This window comes from Lissotriton helveticus, chromosome 10 (assembly GCF_964261635.1).
Source record: "Lissotriton helveticus chromosome 10, aLisHel1.1, whole genome shotgun sequence".
In the NCBI taxonomy this organism is placed as follows: Eukaryota; Metazoa; Chordata; class Amphibia; order Caudata; family Salamandridae; genus Lissotriton; species Lissotriton helveticus.
In genome coordinates this window covers 269,364,588-269,374,939 of record NC_136071.1, presented here as the reverse complement: position 1 = coordinate 269,374,939, position 10,352 = coordinate 269,364,588, and positions in this window count along the sequence as shown.

Genomic DNA, 10,352 nt, shown 5'->3' with positions numbered 1-10,352 from the left:
CTACTGCAGACCACAGGTCAGCACAACAAGCAAGTCAGACCAATGGCGGTTCTTCCTGGTCGTATAACAGTTCCTTCTGGCACTGTGCAGTCTGTAGAGCCAGCAAAGTCCGGCTACAAGTCCACACAGTCTCTAAAATCATGCAGTCAGAGCCTCTGTACTTATACTCAACGGGGCATATTTACAAAAAGGGGGCAAAGCATGCCATTAAGCCAAGAAGGCTAATGACATGCTTCATCACTTTAATAAGGCAGGGCTGAACCATATTTACTAGAATATGATGCACCCCTGCATTTCCTTCTGCGCTGGTGCAAAAATAAGCTGGCTAGCGCCAATGCAGGCACCCTTGCACAATAGTGCAAGGGTGCCTGTGTTGAGGGGAAGATTGTTTATGTGTCCTCCTTCCTGCACATAAACAATCATTAAATGGCATTTTGTAACTTCTATGTGTGCTGCCTAATGCAGCACACATAGAAGTTGCAAAACTGCATTTTTTTTAATTGTTGTTTATGTGCAGGTAGGGGGACCTTCCTCCACATAAATAATCATTGGTATTTTGCTGTTTCTATTCCTTGGGCAGCACACATGGAAACAGCAAAAACAAGGAGAAATAAAGCATTTCTTCTTGTTTTGCCTGCTTAAGACCAGGTACTTTCTGGTCTTAATTTTGGTGCTGCCTCCTATATACGCTGTTCTTGTAAATAGCGGGCAGCGTAAAAATCGATGGGTGTTGCTGTGGAATGCCCACCACAACACCCATTACCTGCCCCTTTCATGCTAAGTGTAGCGTGAAAGGGGGCCTTATTTACATGGCAGCGTTAATCCATGTTAAGTGGCTTAACGCTGCCTTGTAAATAAGGTAAAGCTCCTATCGCCATCACAATGTCACTAAAAGTGATGCTGTGGTGTCAATAGGGGTTTGTAAATATGCCCCAAAATGTATTTGATGTGGAGGTAACTTCAAAAAAACTTTAGAAGTGCACAACACCGGCATTCAATCCCAACCCTGGCTTCAGACACACCACTGAAGGGTGGTGACAACATTGTGAGAGGTCAGGCACAGCTCTATTCAGGTGTCAGTGACAACGCCTCCCACCACTCTAGGTCAGGAACACCCATAAGGATATACAGAGCACACCGCAGCTCCCTTTGTGACTGTCTAGAGTGAATGTGCAAAACAAGTCCCTGTCAGTCTAAAAAAGAAGTTGATTAGAGTCAGGCTGCATATTATCAAGAACGGCATTAAAAATTATCGCCGGTTTAGCAAGCGGCAATAATGGGCTTGATAACGGACCCTTGGTAATTCCAATAGAAGTCCATGTTCTGGGGTGAACATAAGCTTCTATTGGAATTCTCCGGGCATATTTTCAAGCCCATTATCGCCGCTTTAGCAGCAGTATTCTGACGCTAATCCGGCGATAATTTTAACGCTGTCCTTGATAATATGCCCAATAGAGTCATAAACACACAGAAATGCCCACTTTCTGAAAGTCATGTATTTAAAGGGCAACTAGAGTGGGCTCTCTACTGTGTAAACAAAACAAAGGCTGTAGCTGCCTAATTACTATGATAATGATTCAACAAGAGGGTACAATAATTTATTTTTCTTAGCCCTTGTGTTGTTTTCACATACTCTTCTTCAATCGTTTCAACATGTGATACAGTTTTTTGGCATGTCATCAAAGGGCCAACTTTTTCATTTTGTACCTACACACAAAACTGTTGTAACCACATAACTTGAAATACTGTGACAAATTTACAGAACGAAAGAAAGACAACACATAACAAAAACGTTTAGTGCAGAAACTAAAACAGTACATCATAATAAGACCATTTTATACCAGTGTTTAGTTCATAAAATAACTCAGTGGAGGTTTTGAATCACTCATTCTAATAGTCACCTCTTGCTTATAGTAACTCTTGGCGGCCGCTGGTTGTTAATATATTGTATATTGGAATGGGCAAACTACAGATATTTCAACTGACTGGTTGTTTTCTTGCAGATTTATTTTCCAAGAGGCCATGACAAAGTTTCGTACAACCTTGTCAATGTTGGGGTTCTCCTCAGGAACAAGACTGGATCAGTCCTGTGGATAATAATGCATGAGTATAGATTAGTATCCTTTCTCCTAGTTCCCCTTTCTACACATTCTTTCAATCGTTCTGGGATGAATACCTTGGCTCATCTGTTGCTCATTAGATAGTTGCTTCTTTTCAAGACGACTTCCTTGTGCCCAAGCGATTACGTTTTCAATTTCATATATGTAGAATGAATAATAAACTGATTTTACTATAATTCAGACCATTCCTTAGCCATATTTAAATCTTAGTGCTGTACTGTCATGTTTGTTAGTAAGAGGGTGCAGCTTCCTTTCTGCTGCTCAAGTAGATATTCTACTCAAGCGGCAGCTTTCTAAACGCAAACGGAATGTTTTTCAATTCGAGTGGTAGCGACCTGCCATGACCTCCCCCATTGAGAATTCTGACCACCCGCGTTGAGAAATCTTGTCAGGAGGTTGATTTTCCTTGCTCGCGCTCGCCAACTAGACCTTGGCCAGCGTGATCAAGGAAAAATCTCCCGGGAGGTGGATTTTCCTCGCTTGCCAACTAGACTTTGATGAGTACGTGCAATGAAAACATTTCCGCTCTGCAGAGTGGAGTTTTATTGAACTCTGCATGTTCCGTGTAGTGGGGAAAACTGTGCAAACTCCACGATTGGAGCAGAGTTTACCAGCCCTGGTTTAAAAGATCTTTAAGTATGCAATATAACTCCACAAAGTTAGTTGTAAATCACAGAACCTCAACAAGCAACTACATACATATAAATCTTATAAACACATTTTATAACTACTAACACACTAACGATTTGAAAGGTCTCGTCGCATTATCTTTAAAGCACATAATCAGGTTACACACAGGGTAAAGTATTCATGCAACTTACATTCTCATACCAGGAAGGTGAACTATCACAAGTTATTTAATGTAATGAATATGGCACATTGTATTGTGCAACCATGTGTGAGGCACATGTTCATCATGGACAGCCAACCTTCACAGATAATTATCAAGTTCTGGCTGTGGCCACAGCCAAATTCTTGCATTGTGGTACACCCCACATATATCCATCCATTGCATTCTACATCCTTCAATATACATAATGTTTGTTTGTCTTCATATAGGTTATACAACAATGCTGACCTCAACAACTCTTAGGTCAGCAACTCACATTTCTACATTCTATAGTGTTGAAGGTATAGAGAAAATAACAATGTATAGGTCATTTATAACTTCGCTTTACAGTGTACACCTTGCACTGTTCAACAGTCATAAGCATATCAACAATGCACAAGTAATAAATCACTAGCTCTCAGGTGTATGTGTCGTTGTTCTGGAGCCCATAATGGTATGAAGGCATAACTCCCTGCACAAAGTGTGACTATAAATTCAATCTTCTATAAAAATGTCAGCAGCTCAGTTTATGGAAAAATGGGCATTTACATGAAGAGCTATGCATAATCATTTTTAGATCTTGATGGATGTGTGATGCTGGAGTACAGGCCCAGATTCACTCAGACTTTACCTTGTCCTTCTAGCACACAAGGCGATGCAGGGTCATGCAATTCCCTAGGTATAATACAGTAAGCCACAAAAAGAACCTTGTGTGGTCTGTGTGTCTTAGTAAATTTAAAGTAAGATAAGCCAGCACTAAGTAGTGGCTTCCAGTACTCACCAGCAGGAAGACCAGACGTGTGTACAGTGTGTTTACACCTATCCATCTGCACGTTAATGTGCATTCCCAGATATAAAGTGGGCAAAGGGCACTGAGAGGGAGGCAAAATGGTAGACCTTCACAATAGAGGCACAACAATGAAACAAATTTCTTTTCAAGTGTGATGTATTCTGCGGTACACTTAGAAATGGTCATAAACCCTCAAATTATTGTTTTTATGCATTATGTTCTCCCTTAATGCACAAATACAAACCTGGCTGTAATTCAGGCACCCCTGCACCATGGTGGTAGAGAGCCTGTCATGTGGCTAGCCTTTACTCTCTGTGCCAGTGAATGGAGAGTGCAGGAATGCATTATATTTTTGTAAATATGGTGGATTCCTGTATTGTACATCACAAATACCATAGCACAGCTAGTTGTCTTGCTGTGTTGCGTTGGAGGAAATGTTTGTGAATCTGCCACACAGAGTCTAAACATCTCTAGATGGTCTACTGGAGAAAATAAGTACAGTATTAGCTGAAATGTTGACATGTTTGGTTGCATTATGGAATAACAATGGTTCAAGCAATTTATCACTTCGACATGTAAAAGTTCACACTTATGTGAAATATAACCGTTAGACTGTGTGAGATTTGGTGAGGTACAAATAGATCCCATGCTGCACTATCAATGAGTGTGAGTGTTATAATCACATGATGCAAGTGACACTGTACATGGGAACTCAGAGGACATACATATTTCATTATAGGTGCTTATGCACAATGATGAAGGGGATGAAGGCCCTGTGCTGACGCACATGAGTACTGGTCCAATACATACGTTATTTCTTATGCGGATGGACTGACTGGGTTGTAGTTACCAACACTCAGAAGCATCCTTAAAGATTCATACATGACAGTACACCTATTGCATGTTCAAATGAAAATCTGTTGATGTGGAGTAACAACATAGACACACATACATAATGATGAGTCTGCTAATAACTTGCAGGTCTTATGAATGTTTGTCACACACATTCCTAGTTTCCTAGTAACTTTGATGATAGGAAATTATACCTCACACAAACTTCTAAAGGAAATGGAGCACTGATGCATATCTTCAGCATTAGGAATGGAGTTGGATGAAATTTCACTATCAGCAAATGGAATGTGGCCATCAGTAATTACAGATAACATTAAGTTGTCATATGTAGCCACATTAAACATCATGTAACATTCATATTATGAAAATTAATACATCAATATCAAGATCATGATGTAGAAAAATATTACTCACTTTGCATGTATATCTTAAATGCTCAGCTAAATACAATTTGATTATGATTTATGTAGGTTGCTGACAGAGAGTGATACAGTCTTACATATTAGTGCCAGGAACTACATGAAAGCATACGTAGGAACGAACATATAGGGGCAGTTATTTTTATATGATTACATTTTCCTTGCATCATGCAAGCTGAGGCAAGGGCAATGCAATCCTTAGGAAAAATGTGCCAATCCACCAAAGGCCACCTTGGGTTGCATGGGGGACATGGTTAATCTAGGATAATGCAGGGCAGCGCAAGTCCCTGCTTTGAATTAGTCTTGCTCGGGAAGGGGTCCATGGGTTGAGCTTGGGTTTTCCCACACATACAGCCATGCTTTTCTTGTGCATTCCCATCTTTACCATGACTGGTAAACCTGGAATGTGTCACAATGGTGCATTTTCCCTATCAAGACCCTACGATTATAAATATCTGCAATTCTCTTTGTTGGTTCCCTTTTTAAGTGTGATGCATTCAGCAACACACATAGTAGTGTGGAAATGCTTATGAGAAGTATATACTGTGCAGGTAGGCTGCACCTAACGACGCAAAAACTATCCTGGCTGCAATGCAGGCACCCTTTCATCATGGCGCAAGTGCGCCTGCATTAACGGTATTGCCAGAGCAGGGCGAAAGCAGGAAATCCTCATATCTTGGTAGATATGGGATATTCCTGCCCTCTCAATTTGATGCAGTGCAATGCAGACATTTGTCTAACTCGCTGTGCTCCGTTAAATAAATCTCAATCTTCCCCCAAGTGTACACCTCATGTTATTTTGCTCTGTTTACCTAAAACATGTCCTTTGCCACAAATATCAATGGATTTGTATCACCACCAAATTGCATTACCTCTGTCACTCTCTGAAAACCATGATTTATCCATGCATATTTAATGGATATGCATATCAAAACTCACAAATCATGTTAACAATTGCATCAATGACATAAAGTGATAATGTCAGTAAAAGCGTACCTAACTGCTGGGGACCAGGTAACCTCCAGCCCCAGTAAGGCCAGTAAGTCCACCTCACAGGGTATCACATGCACCCAGATATTTTGTATTTGGTGGAAAGTGTGGTCCAGCTTTGTCATGGGTAGCAGGTTTTTACTTGTGACTCCCAGCAGACATTGCACACTTTCTTGGCTGACCCTCCCTCCAGTCCCAAGCATACCAGAAAGCTAGTGGAAAATAAACTAAATCAATGCTCCTACCGCACTCTGATCAAAATTCTGTCCTCTTCCCTTCTCAGACATCCTACAGTAACACAGTATAAATCTACCTATAAATAAGAAACAATCTACCTATAAATAAGAAACAACACAATAACCCCTAAAATCCCCTAAACTTTGAAACCCCTGACACTACCCCAAACAGACACACAAAAGTTTCAAGACACAAAATAATTTTTGACTCACACAACACACAAATAATACAAAAAGACAAAATGTAGACACATGTAACACAATGGACAGGGTATATGATCCACAAAACTCTCTCAATCCAACAAGAAGCTCTCCAAACATCCACCAAGCACTAACCACCAACGGAAAGTGAAAACAAATTTCACACTCAACCTGATATGGAGCCACGCCAGTGGAGCCATTTCATGGGTGTTACTAGTCGAAATGCAGAGCTTTAGATCCTTTTTTTCTCACACAGGGTGACGCAAGACTTGTTTGTTCCACACAGCCGCCTATATTATCACACAAGGGCCATGCAAGACATGTATGAACTAAGCAGTGTCCTATTGAAATAGTCAAGAGCCATCCAAGACATGAATGAACTGAGCAATGTCCTACTTGCAGTACACAAGGGCCATGGAAGACATGTATGATCTAAACAGTGTCCTACATGAACTACCCAAGAGCTGTGCAAAACATGTAAGAACTCAACAGTGTCTTATTGAACTATACAAGGTCTACTCAAGACATGTATGCGTTAAGCAGTGTCCTATTGAACTATTCAAGGGCATGCAAGACATGTATGAACTAAGCAGTGTCTTATTAAACTACAAAAGGCCTACCCAAGACATGTATCCTCTAAGCATTGTCTTGTTGAATACGCAAGGCCCCCCAACACATGTAAGTACTATACAGAGTCCTGTTGAATTACGCGAGGGCCACCCAGATATGCATGAACTAAGCAGTGTTGTATTGAACTTTGCAAGTCCCACTCAAGACATGTATGTATTAAGCATTGTTATATTGAACATGCAAGGCCCACCCAAGACATGTATGCACTAAGCAGTGTCCTATTGAACTACCCACAGCCCACACAAGACATATATGCACTAAGCAGTGTCCTAATCAACTACGCACGGCCCACACACTACATGCATGCACTAAGCAGTGTAACCTATTGAACTACACAGGGCCCACCCAAGACATGCATGAACCAATCACCATCCTATTGAACTACACAAGGTCCACACAAGATGTGTATGAACTAAGCAGTGCCCTAATGAACTATGCAAGGCCCGCCCAAGATGTGTATGATCTAAGCAGTGACCTATTGAACTCAACAAGGCCCATACAAGACATGTATGTACTAAGCAGTGTCTTAGTGAACTACACAAGTCCCACACAATACATGCATACACTATGCAGTGTCCTATTGAACCACACAAGCCTGCAAGACATGTATGCACTAAGCACCGCTGTATCAAGCTACCTGTAATGTAACGCAGGCCAGCACCCACACCTTGCCCAAAGATTATTCAGAAGTGACGCTCCACTCCACAGGAAGGCACCTTGATGCACTAAGTTGCATGCCAAGGACACAGTAGAGGAGCAATATATTTTCAGAAAAATGCTGCATATCTGCTTCATCATTGTGGTTTAGCACTGTGTGTTGCTTTGCACCAACACATGGTATGTTGCACCATAGTGCTAGTGTAGCTGGCTTACAGGCATGTTTGCTGCTTAGCAGGCAGTGACACCTTTCAGCACCACATTATTTCTATCACATCACTTTCCTCTTTCTATGTGTGGTGCTTTACGCAGCACATGTGAAAAGCATGCATTAATCTGATATCCTAAAATGTCTATATACAGTGCACAACACTTGTGAAGTAGTTTCATTTGTGCACAGTCTCACATATACAAGTATAGGTACAGCTGGGAAAATGTCACAACACATTTGTGCAGGCATACTTACATCCATGCTTCACCCATTACACAACAAATAATTATGTAATGTAAAGTGAGGCATCACAAGCAGGTGGCTTGTGTTAGAATTAATTACAATGCCACACAAGGTTAAATCTGATTAATTATGTCACATAAAGCCGTCTTGCAGTGCCTGTGTAGCATGGTAAATCTGCATTTATGCAAGCCTGTGCAAACCACCGTCTTGACTTACCATTTGCTGTGAAGGAGTTACATGGCTATACCATGTGTATCCCAACATATCTTCGAATATTTTTTGCCCATTTGCATAGTTACTTTCACAAACAAACCTGCGTTAGAAAACGTCATTCAGGTTGACAGAGGTTTGTACCGTCTCCAAGCAGGAACCACAATTCTATTCAGGGTAGGTAAGATACACGCCATAAATTAAACTGTGGTCACCCTCTGGAAGCTTAGCACAGAGCCGTCAAGCTTAACTTAAGAGGCAATATGTAAGTATTTGTGCAACACTTCAAACAAAAAAACAGCGAAAGCACCACACAAAAACACACCACACCCGGTTAGACAAATAGAGCTTAATTTATTGAAAAAGAACAAGACCAAAATGACAAAAAATCAATCAGTATAATCGGAGTGATTAAACTCAAACACAGTGCTTAAAAGCATAGACTGCAAACTGGGGCTACCTGGGAATGTTACACCAGCTCAAATCCAGATGTTCAGACCAACTACACCGGAGCATGGGTCACATCCAGGCACCAACCTTGTCCCACTGCAAAGTATCTTCTTTGCATCATCAATGAAGGTCCAATGTTAGGAGCTGAGGAGGCAATGAGTCATCAATGATCCTTTGGATGTAGACAATGGGTCAGTTCCCAGCCATGCAAAGTCAGAGATATGTTGAAGTTGAAGGCCACATGCCACACCGGTTCCAAGGTGCTGTACTTAATCCTCGCAGCTGCTGTGTTGCGTTGTCATTGAAGGAAATGCGCCTGTTCTGAAAGGTGTAATGACAACAAAGCATGGATTTTGGCAGTTGCAGCACTTTATACCCACTTCCAAGTGCCTGGCACTGGATTGGCACCACTTGGCAGGGCAAGACTCTCAGATGGCAGACTTCAGGTGCTATAAGAGATGGATTGGAAGTCGTTGTTGTCCCTGAGACTTCTAACAGGAAACAGAAGGCAAGCCATCAAGCCAGCAAAACGTCTTCCTGGTAGAGTATTCACAGGTCCAGGCGTGTACTAGGTTGGTGGTGTAGGAGGTCCAGTACTTATACCCAGCTGTGCCTTTTTAGTGGGGGAGACTTCAAAGAGAGGACTTTTAAGTGTGCAGAGTCTCTGCCCATCCTGACTCACTACAGGGGGTATGCAGCCCTTTGTGTGGGGACAGTATACAGCCTATTCAGGTGTAAGTGTCAGCTCCTCCCACCCATTCTGTCCAAAATGGCTCATCATTATGTGGGATGGTCCATAAGTCATACCAAAGCTCTTTTTATGTGTGGCTGTCCAGAGGGAATGCACACAGGCCAGATGTCACCCTCCCCAAACGTGTATTCAGAGACAGGTAGAAAACACCAAATGACAAAGGTAAGAAAATGCCTACTTCTTAGAAGTGGCATTTTCAGAATTACAATTTAGAATCTAACTCCACCATACATTGGGATTTTAAATTGTGATTCCATGTCCTACTTTTTAAATACATTGCATCCTGCCCTTGGGCTATCCAGGCCCCACTTAAGGAGTGACTTATAGTTAATTAAAAGGGAAGGTTTAAGCATGGCAAGCCCCATAACACAAACACCCTTAACTATTTTCCAAGGGTGCCTGTGCTGTTGGTAGACTACGCGCAGTGCTGATGCACGTGGAAAGAGAAAGAATGCCATAACATTGCTGGTATGGTGGATGTGTCCTCTCTCACTTTTACATCGCAAAGAACACCAACTTTACTTGCTGGCCTGCATTGCATGAGTTAGAATTACACTTTATACCCAATGTTGCACAATTGTCTGAATGGTTTCCCTACAGCCATTATGTGTACATTTGCACCTCATTTATGAATAAATGTGAATTTGTGAACTCTATTTCTGACTTTCATAGGTACAATTAGATGTGCAATTTGCCTTGTCAATCAGTAGCCCATTTCCATATTTTCCATTCTCAAAACATTAATTGATGGTGCTGGGCCTAA